Raw genomic sequence first — 19,158 nt, 5'->3', positions numbered from 1 at the left:
TAATGAAAGCAGGTACTCACACCTTTTACTTCATGTCCATCCTGATATAATTTTAGAATTTTCTGCCAAGCTGCCAGGACTCCTTCAACATTATGCAGACCCCCAATTCTTCTTGGAAGAGGGTTTCGTCCACAACATTGAATTCTAAGTTGAAGAACTCCATCTGTAATCAGGAATTGAGTTTCTTGTTAATATGATTATTATAATAATTTGGTTTTTTGTGTATGTCTGCTAATACAGTCACCTCAACTTTAATATCTATTCTTGCTTTGTCTTGTTTAACACTAATTTTATATGTAATCAGATAACTTTCAATATTTTCTTATGTCCAATTTTAACTTGATTAATAATATAAAATAATTTAAATTTGAGGATGCAATAAAATTACGTCATGCATGTATCCTCGTCTGCATTCAAATGATTATAATTGTACAACAATACAGTATATATACATTACAATGTATGACGTCACACAAATGTAAAGAGTAAAAGACAAGTTTCAACATGTTTTGCAAACAAACAAATAAAAGGCATCCCGACTGAGTGGGAGAGGAAAGGAATGCAACCTCCAGTGGGAGAGTAAATCAAAGGAATACCGCTTCAGTGGGAGAGGAAAGCAAAGTTAGCCCACCTGACTGGGAGGGGAGATTAAAGTTAAGCCGCTGCGATGGGAGAGGAAATCAAAGTTAAACCGCCTCAGTAGGAGAGGAAATCAAAGGAATTCCGACTGAGCTGGAAGGGAAAACAAAGTGAAGCCGACTGGGTGGCAGGGGATATCAAAGTAATGCCATCTACATTGTAATTATAACGGTGGGAGAAAACCTTAGATACGTGTCTTTCTTTTGAATGTTAGTGAAAATATTAAATCATCATAGGAACTCCAAAAAGTTGGAAGAAACAAAAAGGAAGAAAAGAAAAAGTGAACATGTCCGTCTGGACATCAGTAATAATATTTAAATAGTATACTAAAGATCAGCATAAGGACGTCAAAACATTGGGAAAAAATGAAAAAAAGAGAAAAGTGAACATGTCCCTCTGGGCATCAGTAATAAGAATATTTAGATAGTATACTTAAAATCAGCATAGGAACGTCAAAACATTGGAAAAACAAAAAATGTAGAAAAGAAAAAAGCGAACATATCCGTCTGGACACCAGTAATAAGAATATTTAAATAGTATACTGAAAATGAGCATACGGTCGCCAGAACATTGGAAAAAGAATGTCCTAATCTTAATAAAGGAAAAATGTAATAGTATCGGGGAAATTTAACATTTTGGTTTATCGCTGATCATTAAAGATACTTCCGTCAACATTTTATATAAGTTACCGTAAAAGTGTGTAGTGTGCATTCATGTTTGCACTCAACTCAGTTATTTTTCTTTTCTTAGTACTGCATAATACATAACTATATCTTCTGCACATCCAATTTATTAATATTTAGCTTTTGCGCATAAAGAATACCGTAATTTGTGCGTGGCGGGAAAATGTACACGATTTTTTTAATATTGGCTGTTAGCATGTAATATACCTACTGCGCATACATGTCAAGTACTGGTAACCATCGCGCAGAAAAAATGGACTAACTTCAGCATGGCGGGAAAATGTACGCGTTCATCTTAACATTGGTTTTTAAGTAACATATAATATACCTACTGCACAAACATGTCGCGTACAGGTATCCGTCGCGCAGAAAAATGGACTAATTTCAACATGGCGGGAAAATGTACACGCTCATCTTAACATTGGCTGTTAAGTAACATATAATATACCTACTGCGCAACTATGTCAGGTAGTGGTAGCCATCACGCAGAAAAATTGAATAATTTCAGCATGGCGGAAAAATGTACACGATCATCTTAATATTGGTTGTTAACTAAAATATAGTGTATCTATTGAGCAAACATCACGTACTGGTACCGTCGCGCAGTAAAATAAACAAATTTGTGCATGGCGGGAAATTTACACGAGCACCTGAATATTGACTGTCAGGCATTACGCAAATCTAGCCTGTATTGTCACTTACTGAATGTCTTGCGCACAAGAACAGGAAAACTACATATCGTACGTATATAAAAATCACTACTGACCTCTTGGGTATAGGAGCGGTGTGTTTAGAGACCATCTGTTGTCTAAGCATTACTGATCTTCTCGTATCACGTACCTGTCCGCGCGCGTCACATTATAGTATTCGTCTTCGCATTCGCGCCGGCGTCCAGACGCGTTTTCCATTCACGCACCCCGCGTCGCACCACGTTTCCGCTACCGGGCACCCGCATTGCCGCAACCGGATATTAATGATTACGTATTCACATCTAAGACAATTTTCTACTTGTGCAAACATATCTTTTACGCTAAGTCCTAAGGAAAGTGTAAAACTGTTTGTATACTCAAATGATAATAAAATTGAAATTGTGTATAGGCATAATACATATAAGACAATATCACATATAAAAACATGTGTACCAAGGTACGACACAAAACAATGCAACTCCACATACATACAGATGCCTACCAATGGATACAACGCACCACAACATACAAACTCATAAATACACAAAGCTACAATACACACCCACACATATAGACATGCACATCTACACAGACCTTAATGCTTCACCACATAGAAACAGATATATACGCGGACCTAGAATAATGAACTGCCACAGAGAGAAACATATGTACATACAGGTAAAAGGTTGTCTACTATCGCAAAGGATAATGCACGACCACATACAGACATGCATATGTACACATATGCATGTTAATGTGTCATAAGACACATCATATACATATGCATACCCATAATAATGCACAACCATGCATAGAAACATACCTACATACACAGACGGATGCTTACAAATGAACACAATGCTACACGACACATAAAAAACACGGGAATGCACCAGGACACAGAAACGTGTACATACCAATGCATAGAATATTACAAAACAATACACACCGCAAAAAACAATATAACATCAACAACAAACGGAAACTACAACGTCTACAAAGGCATGCATTTGTACAAACATGATAATGCACCACCACACACATCTCGTAGATACGCAGAGCCACAGTAATACACCAGCAAACAGAAAATGGAAGCCTACCAAGGCCTATAGAGGCAAACCTATCTAAAAACATGATAATGCACCACCACACACATCACATACGTACGTAGAACCACAGAAATACACCAGCAAACACGGAACGGGCGTCTCCCAATGCCTAAAAAGGCAAACCTTTGTAAAAACATGATAATGCACCGCCACACACATCACATATATACGTAGAACTACACACACACACATAAGACATGCACAGAGAGAGAAAGAAAGAAAAAGAGACGGATGTCTACCAACGCACAAAACAACCAACAGACAGATATTCTTGTAAATAGATGGCTACATACATATATACATATAAACAGTTCTGAGCAGATACATATATACATATATACACATATACAAACAAACATATATATGATCATAAACCAAAAATATAGTCAGATACCCTCCAATAATGGATTTATATCAAAAGTTTATACAGAATATGCTACAATTTTCTCTTAATACTGCTCTCCTCCCCTTCTTCATTCCACTGTTTCACTCATCATAAAGGAAACTGGGATAAAATAGCTCAACATTTGTATTCTTGGAACGTAAAACTAATAGATATCATTTACATGTATGTAAGATACAAATATAGCAGTTACCCCATTGTAAAAATGTCTTACTATGCCCCTAAAATGAGTATAGAACATTTTCTTCTATCTCTTCCATGAATATTTAATCTTTCTAGCCTATTTTTTAAAAAAGAAAAAAGTATTCCGATGAATGAATACTCATTCCATTTTATTCAATCAAAACAGGAAATTTTTTTCCTTTTTATGACCTGCCGTCATATAAAACATCACTTGCCAAGAATCCTTCATTCAAGGGGATTCCAGCCAGGAAGGAAGAAGAAAAATACGACAACAATAACAAATAACCGTCTACAATCTTTCATTCAGATCTTTCTAACCAAAAAGGAAGAAAAACCTCTCATTTCTTGACAGTTTCGTAGCCCGGAAAAAGAGGGTTCAGGGGGAAGGGAGGTCTGGTTCATTCAAGATTTTTGCTGCTATTTTTCTTCTTTTTTCTTCATAGCAAACAAACCCTTATAGCTATTTTATCCTAAAACTTAGAGAATTACCTGAGTCTCCAAAAACGTAGACATATTACCTTCTATGCGGCTATGATTCCCTGGTCTATAAGAACAGAAAAATGCTTGTAATTCGCGTATATTTTAGCATAAAATGAATAAAATTAACATAATTAATTCCATTTTTAATCTTTTATCATTTCCAAATAATTATAACATCTCAATGGATCGTAATAACCCAAAAATTCGGACATACATTCTTCTCATAATAACGTTCTACTCTTGTAAAAGTCCGTATTTACATTGAAAAAACTGTTATGATTCTATCATCTATATTTCTAATACAAGAGTTCGAACACCGGTACCTACAATCGATAAGTGTGTTTACTACAGTATTATTCTATTTCTCAATCGTACGTATAATAACTGCTTGCTTTCTTTGCTAAGGGTGACACGGTGGGTCAGTGATAGAGCGTTTACTCTGGTACAAATCAATTAGTATTTTCACGTTTCAACACACTTTCATTAACTGTAGTTTATAATCTAATCTAATATGTTAGTCTAACCGGCAAAATTGTGGGACGTTAAACTGAACAACTTCATTTCGTTTTGCTTTCCTACTATTAAACAATCAATATATTTACTTTCATTTACTTCAAACGAATTCGGAGTCGCAGCAATTTTAAATTTATCATTCCATTAAACATCAAGGATATATCAAACGAAAATCCGTATCACATAAGCTCGCTCCGGCATCAAACCCGTGTCTCCTCTCATACAATGAAATGTTGTTCCCGCTAAACATATAAACGAATACTTGTTGATCAAAGATATGTCTGCTAGGAGAACTGATTCCCTCCCTATGTCCACATTTCAAATGCATAGAAATAATAAATATTCTTACCTTAATGATAAACTAATCACAGGAACAATGAATATATCACCAACAATGTTTCATACAAAAATAATCACAACAAGTAATATCACACAAATATCAATCTGCCAAGAATCAAACACTCAAAGAAACAGAGATCAACTTCGAACGGGATACTAGTTCAGTAATATGTTCGCTTCTCTTCGTAAGAATTTTATAAACCCGTCTTCCTGCCAAAACAAGTTTGAGCAATTGAGTTCCCCCCGCCTTATTTCTGTTTACAGCAATATTGCAATTTCGTGACCCTCTCTCTTTCCAGCGGTCTTAAAGCAATAAAAGTAAGATTTTTTAAGTTTCGTCTCAAGGATAGTTAAGATTGTAAACCCCTATAATATCTCAATACAATCTTTAGAAAATCTCTAGGAAATCAAAATCATGTAACAAAAAAGGAATTTCAAACGTTATAAAGTTTTTTAACGAAAAACAGCTTAACTGTTTCGTAAAAGGGGTCAATACATATACCTTTCAAAGTTCAATGCCATCTCGTTTCTTTTCCTCTCTTTTTCTATAAGGGAGTAAAACAAATTGAAGGACATTCACATTCCTAGAATGCTGTCTCAACAAGACTCTCTAAAAAGTAAACATTAATCCCTAACTTAACTTTTTTCACGGTAAACTAAATTGCGTAAATTGTATTCCAAATATTTCAAAAATCCTTTTGAGGGTCACTCTGCTATTCATGTGAAGGCCACTCTGTAATTAAATTTGATGGTAGTTGTAAACTTAAATTATACGGTCAACCCTAATTTTGATTTTTCACGGACATATTCGGGTAAAAGTCTATATCTTATCATAAATACCAACAATCTATCTATAGCGGGTATCCTATAACAAAGATAGGTAGTTCTTTATACTCTTTTCTTGTAAGAATTCGTATGTTGTCAATAATAAACCTTTATTTTCAACTTGGCCTTGCATAAACTCGCAAAAACCTTGAGTAAATTGTAATTTCTAAGAATTCAGGTGTCAAGGATTTTTCCAACAGCATTTCATATATAGTCGATAATAGATGATCAAACAAGCTACCAAACACAACAATAAAGTTTCATTTTCAACTTCCATTCATATTTTCTAAGAACTTTGACTTTCACAGTCATTAATTAACATTAAACACATATTTTCTACTCAATAAATGACATATAGACACTCATAAATGGCGGACAAGCTTCTAATCAATACCAAATGCTATTATTTTGGCGCATAATGGTTGAATTTGGACCTAAAGGGTTGAACTACCTTTACGAGGTACCACTACTGGACCAGGGACCCTTTCCTTGGTTTCTGATGCCCCTGACCCTGCAGGGAACATACGAACATTGTGTGAACTTAGAAAAGCTCATAATACCTATTCGAACATTGTGTGAAGATGGGAGGAAAATCTTTATTCATCCGGGACTTCTTTATTTGACGGATCGTATCTTTTAATCCATCACATGTATAACATGTTCGAACAATATGTGAGTATACTAAAGCCGGAGCGTTGTTCTCGTACATTTGTCGTTGGCGAACCCAAGACATGAACTGGAGTTTTGCGCGCTTTTGGTGCAAACCATTGTGCAGACATCCTTCTCCATCAATTGAACGAACTGAAATGACTTCTGAGAGAGATAGGCAGGGTGGCGTTGTACTGACGTCATATCACCTTTGTACTGGCGTGGCTGATATCTAAGTGAACTTAAATATTTATCAGAATGAGGAAACTCAGTTGAATCACGAGGACATGCACAAATATATGTCATATGAAATTTTTTGTCTATTGACATGACCGATATCTAAGTGAACTTAAATATTTATCAGAATGAGGAAAACTCAGTTGAATCACGAGGACATGAAATCGTGCACAAATGTATCATACGAACGCTTTGACCTCCCTCATGTTGATTTTTCAATGAGAACATGTAAACAATCTGATACTATAATCAGATTAAAAAACGTAAGTGGATGTTTCACGATTAACGAAAATACGTTTTAGTCCCTTGGAACACAAACAGGGAAGAGATGACAAATGCTTTATCAGTATCTTACTTGCAGATAAATCAATGCCTTTTGCTTTGTAATACACATAGTGAATTGAAAAATAAGTTAGTCAGAGATAAATCTCTGTTCTCTGGTACACGAAAATACGATGTTGGTACGTTAGAGGGAATTAGACTTTCAATGATTGATTGCGTACAGAGATTAATGCCCTTAGAATACAAGAGTACAAACATTATCTAGTGTATGCGAGCATTGCGTACTGAACGGAATAAGATAATTAAATGATGACATACAAAAATAAAATTTGAAGTTCTTATCCCCCCAGCAAATAACGAAATAAAGGATTATAAAATCCTTCCATTACCTATTATATTATCCATTCTTGTTTCTATACTGCGTGTGTGTTTTTCAAGTTTTTTATTTCCGCTGTTTTTTGATTTCAACTGTTTGAACTTAAAACCTAAGTTAGTTTTTGTTTGATTATCCAATTAATTAGTTTCAGAGTATTTTTTTAAAAAAATGATGGGAAAACTGTAATTTAAGAGAAACTTGTTTCTAGGTTATTATTGTATTACGTGTGATGGAAGTGAATGTTATTATTTCATACAAAGTTGAATTGAATTGAATTTAACGTACCTTTTAATAGCGAGGCTATATTTTGTAGATACCCGTCGGGAAATGAACATGGGTTTCCCACATCAAAGATACGTATAATAATAATAGATTTTGACTTTAGTGCGTCTCTTAGCAACGATGCTATGTGAGACGTGAACCTACAACTTAACGTGGAATCCTAACCACATGAACTCACACCGGGAATGAAAACTAGGTTTTCAACAGTAAATATGACTATAACAATATTGATAATATATTTGATTGTGAATTTAACACTTCTTTGAACAGTAACGCTATGTGAGACGTGAACCTACAGCTGGGGGTGGAATCCGAACCACATGAGCTCACACCGGTAATGAAAACTAGGTTTCCAACAGTAAAGATGACTATAACAATATTGATAATATATTTGATTGTTAATTTAGCACTTCTTTGAATAGTTAAGATATTCTGTTATTTTGTTATATTAAAAACTGAAGTACTTTCTTAATCTCTCGGGGAAACCAAACAATAAACTAGTAAAAGTGAAATATTTTAAATAAAGTATCGAAAAACATCCTGGTAAAAATAGTGAAAGTTGAAAGCAAATATTGTAAACACGGAAGACTTTCACAGAAGAAAATGAACAATCCTATTTTCATTAAATCCGAGATAGAAAATGAATGTATGGAAAATAAATATACATACTCTAGTAATCTTACAAAAAACATCATACTGCAATCACAACTCAACCTCAATAGTGGCGTTCTACTTAGCATTAGTGGTATGCAGATTCAGCTGTCAATTGACTGTGCTTCATCATAGAATTCAGCCAAGTGTAAGTACGCAACCATGACCTTTGTTTGCTACTGTAATGAAATATGCATATGGCAGTCTTAGCACAAGAACGAGAATATGTAACCCCGTGTAAATCAAAATATTTATTATCTTCTCCATACCCTTATTTACTTTAAATGTTTTTCATTATTCTCTTACTGTTTTGGTGACGGGTGTGCATATGCAATAAACCCACGTTTGGTATTATTCTTTTAAGAAACTATTTGTTTCCTTTCAAGCACTATGCTACCTGCCCTATGGCACAACAATCATGTTTTTTAATTATTTCTTACAGTAAGGGTATGTGAGACTTGAACATACAGCTTAACGTGGAATCCGAACGACAAGAGTTCACTCCGGGAATTGAACTCATGTTTCCTACATGAAAGATGGTTATAATAATATTAATATATTTGGTTGTGAACTTAGCACTTCTTTGAACAGTAAGGCTATTTGAGACATGAACGTACAGCTTAACTTGGAATCTGAACCACATGAACCCCACACCAGGAATTGAACTTGGGTTTTCTCACAAGAAAGATTTGTATAATATATATATATATATATATATATATATATATATATATAATATTATGTAGTAAAACCTACTGTAAGTTGAGAGAACTAAACATTTCTATAATTACTACTATTCCCGCTAGTCATAGTGGATATTGTGGATCATGTTATTTATTGGTGATCTGTCATGATAGGATTTACATTATATTACTGGAGGTGCATACCTCACCGTGCAACGAGCCCAGAAGGTGTTCTGTAATACCAGTGTGGTATCTTAACTGGTCATGTGTGTCATCATTGGTTCAGGACTGCAGTGTATCTCGTCTCGAATGTATACACGACTCCAAAAGTGCATTTCCACCTGCTATTCTCCTTTTCCTGCAATAGCAGGCAACCCAAAAACTCGGCGGTTTGGTTGGTTGTGAATTCGAAAGGCGTTGGACCAAACCTCAATTTTGTAACAAATATGTCAGTGTGACAAACTGCAAATAAAAGAATAAAACAAATTGTTAAGAATGACAATTTTATTATCGTGACGGAATTAAATGACATCAAAAGTTACAAAATTATCTTACTTAAGCAGTTCAAACAAGATGAATGGCAATAAAGAGATACTAGAGGAAAGCATTTCTCTATTCCCCCCAAACAAGAATCTCATAAAATAGAAAAAGTTACATAATGTAAACGTTCAATATAAAAGCCCCACCCAAAATTTATAAAGTTGACACCCGAAAGGCAAGGACAACTGAACCGAAGTAAATGAAATTCTGCACAGATATTGCAGACGTAAAATAAGGAAATACGGTTTCGTATTTTCCTAAAAAAAAGCGGTTCGAGGGGCACGGACCCCTCCAAACATTTGATCACGAAATATCAAAATTGCTAGTAACAGTATGTGAGGTGTATGTAAAGGACATGAAGAATTGCAACATAACTTTACGTATGGACAATACACAAAAATTAACAAATACGTTTTTTAAAATTTTCTGCGGAAAAACGGTTTTAGGGGGCAAAACCTCCCACCCAAAATTTTGAAACTTAACGCCCGAGCTGCAAAAAGAAATGAACCGATGGATATGAAATTTTGCACAGATATTTTAGACGTAAAATGAGGGAATACCTGTTTCGTAATTTCCTGGAAAAAACGGCTGGGTGAGGCACGGACCCCTCCAAACCTTTGACCATGAAATATCAAAAGTGCTAGTAAGAGTATGTCAGATGTGTCTAGAGGACATGAAAAATTGCAACGAAACTTTGTCTATAAATAATAGTATAAAAATAAACGAATACGTTTTTTAATTTTCGGGGGAAAATGGTTTTTGTGGGCAAGACCCCCCGTCCGAAATTTTGGAATTTGACCCAAAAGGCAAGAAGAAGTGGACCGAAGTGAATGAAATGTGCACAAATATTATAGAGTTAAGACGAGAGAATACGTTTTTCGTCTTTTCTTGAAAGAATAAAAAACTGTTGAATGGACCATGGCGTTGAGTAGCGAGAGGAGTGGACCGAAGCGAACAAAATTGTATGTAGATATTGGATATGTAATATATGGCTTTCGTGTTTCACAAGTGTCTTGTCTCCATCCGATTTTTTCAATTTGGCAGATCGAGTACAAGCAAAACACTATAGCGTATTTTACAGTATTTCAGGAAGCTGCTTTAAAGCTTACAAAGTTTTTGCGCATAAACAAGAACATGTATTGATTTATGTTCAGTTTGCTGTTGATCAGCCAAATTTGAAGCAAAACGGATAGAGGTACTTGAGAAGCACGAAATGCCCTATTTTACATAGGAACTATATAATATCTACACACAATTTCACTCGCTTCAGTCCACTCCTTCCTGCGCTATTACTGTAATATTTACTTTTTTCGGATGAGGAATAGGCCCCAACATTATTTCTCCGCAAATATTAAAATACGTTTAACTTATTGATTTGCAAATTGTCCCTATACGAAGCTTCGTTGCTATTCTTCATATTCTTTACGAATTTCTGACATATGCTTATTTGCACTTTTGGTATTTCGTAATCAACGGTTCAAAAGGTTCGTGACTCACTCAACGGTGTTTAATAGGAAAATACGAAACCTAATTTTCTCATTTTACGTCTACAATATCTGTGCACAATTTCATTCACTTCTGTTCACTTCTTCTTGCCTTTTGGGCCCCAAATTTCAAAAATTTTTGGAGGGGGCTATTGCCCCCTAAAACCGCTTTTCCGCACAAAATAAAAAACATATTCGTTTATTTTTTGCATATTGTCCCTACAAAATATATCGTTCAAATTCTTCATGTCCTTTAAGTACTCTGACATACTGTTATTAGCACTTTTGATATTTCACGATCTAAGTTTTGGAGGGGTCTGGGTCCCACCTATGCGTTTTTTGTTCTTCAGGAAAATAAGAAACTCGTATTCCCTCATTTTATGTCTACAATATCTGTGCACAATTTCATTCACTTCGGATTACTTCCTCTGGCCTTTCGGGCATTAACTTCCAAAATTTTGGGTGGTTGCGTTTGCCCCCTAAAACCGTATTTCCGCAGAAAATAAAAAAACTTGTTTCGCCATATTTGTAGGCTCACTTTGATCTACTTGCGGTGACGCACAAAAAGTGAGAATAGGCGTACAAAATGGCACAAAACTATGCAAAAAAACCATCCCGAAATTCGTTGGTTGCGGAACAAGTTAATGTCACCGGTGCTCACGGCATTTGACGCTGTCTCGTTATAAAAATCTATAGTCGTTTCGCTATCGAGACGAGACGAATGCACTAAAAGTACGAGACAAAATGCAACCCTGTCATGAGCACCACTAAAAGTATTCCACATTACTGTTTACATTTTTCATGGTTGCTCTTTCCAGTATAATCAGATCATGATTTCAAAACAAGTTAAAACGAGCTGAACGAGGGAGCTATTTGTCAAACTCGGCTCGACACGAAACTCGACATCAATTTATGGAGCTAAAAATAAACAGAACGTGTCATTGCATTTTTTAAAATCTGTTTTATGGAAGGAAGGACTTTCTACATATGGGAAACTGGAAGTGGGTTGATTTGTAAAAAATAATCGGAAAAGATCGATGTTAGTTGAGAAACAAATTGAGAAACAAAATACAGTGCTTCGCATTATATATCCACTGCTTTCTATTATAATAATTGCTGAAGCTTGTGCTTAGAGTTCAGAGCACAAGGAAATTAAATTGTGGGAAAAAGAGATATACAATTTGTACAGTAAGCTTAATTACATGGAAATTTTAAGTTTCGGTACGCTTAATTATATGAAAAATTTTATACTTTTTTCATTTACGTTTGTCTCCTTTACCTTGATTTTGGATTTCAAATTTTAATCCTTTTTCCACTGAAAAGTATCTATAATTCAACAAGGTAATAATTATCAATGATAATTATAATAATTATCTATGTAATTGAATTCATTGTAATTTGGTCCATGAGAAACATTTTACCATTTCGTACTAGCTGTTATGCACGTTCTTCGCACTGATCAGATAAAGTATCAATGTAAACAAACTGAACAACGGAAGAACAATTAAGAAACATTTCTAAAATTGGATATATTTTGTGTGAATATGTACCCAACAACGTACATGTGTTTTCACTAGGAAGGCCGATGGGGGCTGAATTTGAACGTAAACACTATCGGGGATGTCACTATACATCTGAGAAATCCCGATAAATATGGATTCGACACAAATATTGGTCATTTTCTACTACTTTTACATGCCCCGTTAAACGCCCTCTGAGACCCCCTTGGTTCCAATTGTGAAAAAATCCCCTGTGGCCTCCAGCCGATACCGCGAAAACTATGAATGTAACACTAACATCTGCCATTTTCTACTACTTTTACATATCCCGGTAAAAGCCCCTATTATCCTCTGGTTCCAATTTTGAAAAAACAACGCCTCTGGCCCGCAGCCGATGGCGGCTGTATTTGAAAGTCAACGCCTGTGGGAGTATCATTATTCATCTCAGCGACAGGGAAAACTATGGATTTGACACTAATATCGGTCATTTTCCATAATTTTGCATGTCTCGCAATTCACCCCCGGTGACTCCCGGCCCGCATACAATGGTGGCTGAATTAGAAAATAATCGCTAATGGCAGTATCGCCATTTATCTCAGCGACCGCGAAAACTATGAATGTGACTCTAACATCTGCCATTTTCTATTACTTTTACATATCCCGGTAAAAGCCCATATGATCCTCTGGTTCCAATTTTGAAAAAACAACGCCTCTGGCCCCCAGCCGATGGCGGCTGTATTTGGAAGTCAACGCCTGTGGGAGTATCGCCGTTTATCTCAGCGACCGCGAAAACTATGGATTTTACACGAATATCGGTCATTTTAGATTACTTTTACGTTTCGGTATCCCTTCCCCTCAGTTGACCCCCGGCCCGCAGCCGAATAGGGTGAATTTGGAAGTTAATGCGATCGGAGTTTCACCATTGATCTCAGCGAACGCGAAAACTATCAAATCGACACTCATTTCGGTCATTTTCTACTACTTTTACTTGTCCCGGTAAACGCCCCCTGAGACCCCCTGGTTCGAATTTAGTCAAAAACGCTTCGCCTTGGTCTGGGTCCTGAACCAAGGTATTCGTGGCCAAAATTTGGTTACTCTCGGCCAACTTGTCTGGTCCTCACGCCGGTCCCGGTTAAAAAAAAACACTCTTCGTCTTGATTTGGGGCCTAGACCAAGCTACCCGTGACCAAATTTATAAAACTTTCGTCCACTCGTCTGGTTCACAGGCCGCACACAGATAGAGAGACAGACACTAAAACAAACTCTATTTTATTTATATTAGAAAGGTCAGATCCACCGTTATTGTAATAGAGCGGTGCTTGAGTGATTGATCGTAGAAATTCAAACTTCAATGAGTGATAATTTCATAGCGTTGTTTTATTACAAGTTTAAGCTCTTTAGTCAGTAGAGAAGAGGGCATGAATTATGGGTCAGAGTTGATGATAATGGGTTTCTACGGGTCTGTGGGTCACAGTGGGTAAGAGTGGTTCATGGTGGGTGGTGGGTCAGAGTGGGTCACGGTGGGTCGTGGGTCACGATGGGTGGTAGGTCAACTGGTCGTGATTAAAGTCCTCATTGCCCCACACCCTCTCTGAACTACAGTGTTGAAAATTAATCAGTGAAAATCAATTGCAATTGATCAATCAATTGAAAGTAATTGCTGTGGAAATTAATTGCAATTGAATTAATTGCCAATTAATTTCAATTGCAATTGAATGACTGAATTCAATTGCAATTACTTTCCACTGCAATTACTTTCAATCGATTGATTAATTGCAATTGATTCTCCTTTATTAATGGCCAACTGCAATTAACAATTAACCATTACTTACTTCAGTTGTTAATTGCAATTAACAATTAAATTTACAGATTAATTTGTTAATTGTTAATTCAATTGAAATTTGCCTAACACTGTGAATCTTCTCTTCCCCTACCCCGATCCGGCCCTTCAAACTCTTTTTTTCCTTCTATCGAAGCCAGTACTGCCTATTTGGGAAAAGTTTCAATATAGAGGATTGCTAATGGTAAAAGCGATGCATCCACCGTTCTGTTGGAAAGGGGGGAGGGGCTGGTGGAAAGTGCCGTAAAACTTTACCTTGCCCCCATAGGAAAATATTTAGATTCGACACTACTAATATATATATGTATATTTCAGCGACCGCGAAAACTATGGATTTTACACTAATATCGAAAAGTATGGATTTTACACTAATTTCAATATATATAAAATTGAAAAACACTATGTTTTTGACTCTAAATCTCCCGAACCGCATAACAAATCTTGATCAAATTTGTAACATGGAGGAGTTTCACGGCTGGGCTGGTTAGGCTATTTACTTTGATGGTAGAACTGAGAGGGAAGAATGTAAAAATAAATAAAACTTAATAACTCCTGAACCACTCGACCGATCTTGATCAAATTTTCCACATACATGAGCCTCAGACCTGGGATCGCTTTTGTAATTTAAGTTTGACGGAGCAACGTGGGGGCGAAGAAGGAGGAGAGATATATAAATACCAATTTATATAAGACTGAAAGTGACTATTTTTGTAACTTAATAACTATTGAACTATCTGACCGATCGCAATCAAACTTTCAAGATATATGAGGTACGGATCTGGAAACGTTTTCCTCATTTCACTTTAACGGTACATCCTAGAAGGAGGGGAGGGGGACGTATAAATAAAAGCTAGTAAAACCTAATAACTTTTGAACCACTCAACCAATCTCGATCTAACTTTTTATATGCACGAAGGTCGGGCCTTGAGTGTTTTTTTTACCGTTTCACTTTGACGAGCCAACGTAGGGGAGGGGGAGGGGGAAATATATGTAAAAAATAAAATATAAATGACTGCTTTGTGACTTCAATCTTGAACCACCTGACCGATCTAAATCAAATTTTCAGCATACAGAGTTAAGGGGCAGGGATTACTTTAGGCTATTCACTTTGACGAAGCAACGTAGGGGAGGAGGACGGAGATAAATTTAAAAATGAGCAAACATGACCGATATTATTGTTGAATCTCCATAGTTTTCGGGGTCAATGAGACAAACAGTGACACTTCTGATGCTGTTTCAATCTACGTTCAGCCCTAATAATTGGGGAGGGGGAGGGTGCAATGGAGAAGAGAGGATAAACATTTAAAAATGATCGAAAATGACTAATATTAGTGTCGAATCAATAGTTTTAGGAGTAGCAGAGATTAACAGTGAATATTCTGATGCCGTGTGCCGCAGCACGGGGGTAGGGGAGCTATATATAATAATAATCGAAAATGACCAATATTAGCGTCTAATTCATAGTTTTCGGGATCATTCTGATGAACTGTGACATTTTCGATCCGGTTTAAATGCAAGATCAGCTCCGCCACTTGCGGGAAGGCGAGAAAGATATATATATAAAACGATCGATAATGCCTGCTATCAGTGTCGAATTTATAGTTTTCTGGGTCGCTTAGATGAACAGTGGTACTTTCTATCTCGTTTAAATTCAAATTCAACCCCACAATTTGGGGGAGAGGGAGAAAGAGATATTTAAAAATGCTGGAAAATGACCGAGTGCTGAATCCACAATGGTGGGGGGTCACTGAGATAAACAGTGACACTTTCGATGCCATGGCCCGCAACATGGGGGAGGAGGAAATATACATATAAATGACCGAAAATGACCATTATTGGTGTCGAATCGATGATTTTTGGGGTCGCCGAGATGATCAATGATCTTTCAGATGCTGTTTAAATCGATGCCATTAAAAACGAAAACAGCATATTTCACGGGTACTAATCACATGAAATACGGAGTTGTGCATTTAAATTTTCATTTCAACTCAGCAAAGCGGGTAATGTATGCTAGTAATATTAATAAAGCTCAGGCACTGTCCTTTCTCTATTTCAAAACCAGCTACAAATCTCTTTCCTAGAATATCTATTACTGGAACTATCGTTATATTTTTGTTTTTCGTCCTTATACAACACCAAGGTTATAAAGGAAGGTCTTTTTGATGTGGGTTCGCAGCTTGAATCTGATCGACCGTTCCCAACCATACTATCTCGCCTCCAGAAAAACTGGATTACAGGGCAGAGTCTAAAGCAAGAAATGTATATCTCTTTCGCTAAAAGAAAAACTTTAGTTCGCATACTAGTCACAGCACATGTTTAGAGGTTTTTCAACGAATCTGTATGAGACGAGACCTGCAAATGACACAGGACTGAAAGTTGAGCTTACACCAGAAGTCGAATCTGGTATAAATCTAAGACAAAAAAATCCTAATGGCTGACTACTTTAATGCTCATATTTCAATCTCATGTAAAAATTTAGGGTGAGCCCGGCCCCCTAAACTGCCCGTCCTATAAACACAATTTTCTGGAAGAAAGCCTCTATTCTTCCTTTTGTCTGTCTAGTTTACTAAAAACATGAAAAGCAAACTAGGTCACAGAGCATAGAGTTGGAAATGATTGATATGTTGCATTGCAGACATATTTCGTACCATTGATGATTTTGGGAGGTTTCCCAGGGACAAAATTCCCCTCGGAGTTATATCTCCAATGGTGCTCAATATGCGTTGAGTTGATTTTATCGTCCCTTTCAGCAGCGAGGCTATATGAGAAGGGACCTACTGATTAATCGTGAATTCCGAACTACATGAGCTCTCGTCGAAATCGAACCCGGGTTTCTCACGCCAAAGGGGCGTGCGCTAACCACTTAGCCACGAAGAAGCTCGGTGCTCATATTAGAAAAGAAGAAAGTACATTATGGGAATTTCAGTGCAGACAACTAAGTATGACGACTGTTAAATGAATATTTTTCATTTTGAATATATTGTGATAATGGTCAATCTTATTCGATAATGTCATTCTCTCTTTAAAAATAGCATTCTCTTTTCTGTATCTTACTACAGTATACAAGTTAAATTTCACACAGTGTGCAAAAGAGGGGAAGTAATTACAACGTATGATGGACTTCGCTTCCTATCCGATGAACAAAACCTTTCTTGTAAAGTTCAGCGTTGCAAAGAACCTGTGTGATTGACTGATAGCTACACATAAATTGACAGAATGAAAGTCTTAATTTTAGTACTGAATCTGCTCTCAGGGAAAAAAGCAAGCTGCTCGCACTCGTGGCTTCTGTGTCTTGTAACATTGTGTTTAAAAAAAACAGGCAAAAGTCAGTTGTGAAAGAACTGATAAGGCTTTTTTTCTTTTATACAAATCATATTTGTTGTTTGAAGCCTCTTTATTCGTTATAAAAGCAATATAACCAGATTCACGGAAACCCACAGGAATTGTAAAGAAATTTTAAAAAAATACCTTTATCACTCAGATCCTTTATTATTATTATTATTATTATTATTATTATTATTATTATTAGTAGTAGTAGTAGTAGTAGTAGTAGTAGTAGTAGTAGTAGTAGTAGTAGTAGAAGTAGTAGTAGTAGTAGTAGTAGTAGCAGTATTATTATTATTATCATGAATATTTTTCGTTAGTCCTCACAGCAATTAATACTTAGCAGCAGGGGTAAAAGTCTCTTAGGCATTGGGGAGGACACGGTGACTCAGTGGTAAACATCTTGTCTCTGGTACGTGGGGCCTGTGGTTCGATCCTAAGCCAAGAAACTTTGTGGTGGACACCATTGTATCGTGTGTTGGTTTTCTCGGGATACTCCAATTTCCTTCCACATTCGCATTCCATCATATCTTCCATCAACATTCACTTGCCTTAATCATTGTCTCCCTTAGTCTAAAGAGCATAATCGTGTTCGTTAAAATGAAATATTTCATATCATTTTACAGGGGTTGCTTACAGTTTATCAGTGGGTTACCGTTAAGATACTAATACTTGATACTAATATTTGTAAGAAAGAAGGAGTCTATGAGGCTCATAATTATCGAAAGGCTGATAACTACAATTGTACGTTGATTGTAAGAAATGCTAAAGGTACGAACTAAATTTGATTTGTGAGTCTTTTAGCGTTATTAGTCGTATTATGGACAAGAAATAATTCACATATCTACAAACCAAGAAAACTAACACTGAAATTTGATATTCGACAGTGAAATATAATAATATACAACTTGGATATCAAATATCGAGGTTAGTTTTCTTGGCTTTGAACATGTTCAACTTACATGTGTTTTCGTGATAGTCCAAACTTTCAACGTACTAGTATCAGTCTCCTAAATTTTCGTAAATAACTATGAAGGTTATCCTAAATCTAACAAATAAGTACAGATAACGATCAATAAAGTTCATAATTGACTTTTGAGAACATGCTGGCCCTAACTGATATATCACATCATTACTTTTCCATTTCCAAAATTATCACACATTTCAAAATGTCGGATTTCAAGGTGCAGCCGGAAGTTCGTTATTTACTCTGCCCATTGTAGATCACATTTTGTCAATATGTGAAACTACCACCGTTTGCATTGTCTATCTTTCACTATTTTCACGATTCAACAGTTTATTTGATGTATTTCAATAACATAGCATAGCCTTTCTCCCATCAAGCTTGACCCCCTCCGTTTCTTATGACGTTCAGCCCTTATAACTTTGCACATTTACATATTTCCACATCCTCTATCAGTCACACTACGTCTCATTCCGCAACTCGAT

At 36.2% G+C, this 19,158-nt stretch overlaps 1 long non-coding RNA gene across 1 annotated transcript in view; it reads right to left on the bottom strand.

Moving 5' to 3' along the window:
* LOC145674583 (uncharacterized) overlaps nucleotides 1–19,158 on the bottom strand; it is a 199,436-nt gene that overhangs the window by 99,600 nt on the left and 80,678 nt on the right. Inside the window, exon 2 of the long non-coding RNA XR_014128990.1 lies at nucleotides 23–163. This is a non-coding gene — a long non-coding RNA (uncharacterized LOC145674583). The remainder of the gene's footprint in view (nucleotides 1–22; nucleotides 164–19,158) is intronic.

Source organism: Thermobia domestica, chromosome 17 (genome assembly GCF_964235325.1).
Source record: "Thermobia domestica chromosome 17, izTheDome1.hap1.1, whole genome shotgun sequence".
Taxonomy (NCBI): Eukaryota; Metazoa; Arthropoda; class Insecta; order Zygentoma; family Lepismatidae; genus Thermobia; species Thermobia domestica.
This window is presented reverse-complemented; position numbering and strand designations above follow the sequence as displayed.